This window comes from Diachasma alloeum, unplaced genomic scaffold (genome assembly GCF_001412515.2).
Source record: "Diachasma alloeum isolate Michigan unplaced genomic scaffold, Dall2.0 Dall_scaffold_00548, whole genome shotgun sequence".
NCBI lineage: Eukaryota > Metazoa > Arthropoda > Insecta > Hymenoptera > Braconidae > Diachasma > Diachasma alloeum.
The window spans coordinates 45,606-48,641 of NW_021680680.1; positions in this window are offsets into that span (position 1 = coordinate 45,606).

A 3,036-nucleotide genomic window follows, 5' to 3' on the forward strand; every position below is an offset into this window, starting at 1 on the left:
CACACATACAGACAGGTACCTGAAAAGGGTCAGAAGTGGTTCCAAAGGTCATGAAACGTGGAGAAATGCTTAAATTTCCACATTCGATTTTCGGGGTCATTACAATAACTTCCTCCCTGCGGGTCGGGAAGTTAAAAATATTATCTATAAACGTAAATGACCTTAGCAATTCACATGAGTACAACGGCCATTATTGGTCGTGTGACCTCCCACCGAAACCTAAAAACTGACCTATCTCTTCCCAATTTATCCACCTATATAGCGGCTATATTTCTTCAAAGTATCAAACGAACGAAAATCCTCAATAATCGCACAGGTCGTTAACATCTCGGCCTATGTCGCGAGAATCGTATCGGTCCCGTATAGCTAAATTCATGAAATTCCTAACGCACGAGCGGCACAACGAATGAGACACTAACAGAAACTTACTACAGTGGACCTGCAATCTCGAAAGATTATAAACTGCATGAAATTAATGGAAACCAAAAGTACGCGATCTGATTAACCATGACGCTACAGACCCTGAATAGTTTGTAATTGATTATCCCGTATTGATTTGATAATAAAATCAGGCTCTGGATCTTTATCTAACTTACGACGATTTGAAGTTCTTAGTTGTCTCTGGCTGGTGCAAGAAATTTCCCAGAATTCATTACAATACATAATAGCGCGTCTAATTGCTGGTGAGAAATTTATGGATTCATCCAAGAATCCAAAAACAAATTCGTAATTTAAATCAAGATCCACTGTGAATACTAAAATTTTGTGAAATAAGAAAACAACGTCCTTTGAATCATTCCAGGGTAGGAATTTTAAATCAATTACTTGAGAATTTTCGTAAATTCAATACTTGTTTTTATAAATGGAACAATTCCGAATTTATAATTAAAATCGAATGTGACAGTCAATGCAACTCCAGATTTGTTGGTAGTTGGATATTCTCGAATTAAATCCTATCCCTAACACGAACCCCTTTTCATATGATATTTTCTTATCAAAATCAATTTGCCATTATCCAAAAGTATGAAAAGTAAGAATCTGAACCTAGCATGGATTAATAAATTTAATTCCCAAAAATTTCATCTCTTTATAATATAATGATCAAAAAGTAGTCCTGTCGACGCTTAAATATTCTTCGGGCATAGCAAAATGTTGAGAATCCCGCAATTCCTCATCTATAATTCCTCGCACATAGGGATGTCAAAAAGCGCTTGTCCGGGGCAGCACCCGCTGGGCGCCGACAATTAACCCCGTCTTATCTCACTTGCATGGCGCGAAACGCCGGCGATTTTTACCACCAGTCTTGTCTCATCAACATACCCAGAGAAATCGCGTGCAAATACGGGCCCAGAAGTGCTTTCATTCTATTCGATTCTTTGCTGACGAGCTAATTAAATTACTCGGACCTAGCGAGTGCGTAATTAGTTCTTTTCGACTTCCTAAATTATTGTCGGGAGAAGCTCAGGTTCACGTAAACACAGATTTTGGGGGTACCGTTGTTTCCGTGGCTCATAGCTGTTGTATTCTAACTGAAAACTTAGTAAACAGATAATTACCAATGTGTAAATTATCAGTTGTGAATAATGTGAAATATTGACCGTTGTTTTGTCGTTATTAAAGGGCTCGTGGCTACGAACAACGTGAGTCGTCAGTTCTTTCACCTAGCATCAGTTCATTGTGCCATCGAGCGTCTCTCTCTCTCTCTCTCTCTCTCTCTCTCTCTCTCTCTCTCTCTCTCTCTCTCTTTCTCTCGCTCCTTCACGCGAATCAGTGCATATGAATTAATTTAACACAGAAACTTTGGTACCAATTTTGTACTTTAGCTCATCCGGGCTTTGAACACGAACTCAAAATTAGTCAGTACCACTAAGCTTGGATAGATGCAAGTGTTGGGCCAAGCTTATTCAGAAGCCTCCAATTCAAGCTTGGAATCTGACGCTTGGATCATGATTGGTTGAACGTTCACCGTCAGACGTGATTTTGTGTACTATTCCAAAGTTTGGAGTTATCTAAATATATTTATGAGCCTATGCCAGGCCCCAGCTTGAAGTACCAAGATTTGGTGATCAAATGTCACCAAAAATGTTTCATGTTGATTCGTTGAGTTCAATTGTTTTATGAGTCGCTGACTCATTACGAATACGAGTGGTATTCCTTCAAATATCGGTCTAAATTACGAATTTGCTCAATTGGTTAACAAAACTATTCAACCTTCTTCTGTTAGAGAAAAATTCTTTTAACCTTATGAATTCGAATAGAACTCCAATGGGAATGATCATGCACATTGTTGATTACGAATGTCATTTGAAAATTGTTTGAAAACTTGGTCCATGCACTGAAGCATTAGAGCTACGTCGATATAACTTTCTTAAATTACCATTGTAACAAAACTTCCCCAGAAAGACTAAATAACAACTTACCAGCACGAAGTGTAACTTCTCTGGATAATACCGTTCCCACAGAGCTAGCTGCTCGGCATCTATATCGAGCATTATGTACTTCTGCCCGAAAGACTTGAGCGAGAAATGGTGGGAAATAGAGAGTTCCATTACCCAGTAGTTGCCTGTAACAACAAAACCATGTCTGATGATATATGCGTGTTCTCATGAAACGTGTCCAATTTGTCGGTATGTAGGTATTTATGTAGACCCTATCACGAAATGAACAATTGTGTCTCTTTCACTATATACATGTTTGTTTCCGAGTATTTAGTGGTACAAAGAGCTAGCCGCAACCGAGGGTCTGTGCGACGATTTTAAGAGGTTCCGCATTGACATTCTCTTGTTCTCAAGTAATTAACATGTAAACAACATTGTATTTTTTAGCCATTTGGAATAACTTGTATTAATAAGGAGTTCACATCGCCAACAATAATTAATCGCAATAATTATCGCAATATTATTATTGTTTTAGTAGTCTAGTAAGGCCGGTTCCGGATAAAAAACGTCCAAAACGACCCATCTGAGAATGGCGAACGGGGGGGTGGGGGGTCGGCATCCAAATGCTGACTCAAACATGTGGGGGAGGGGGGGGGGG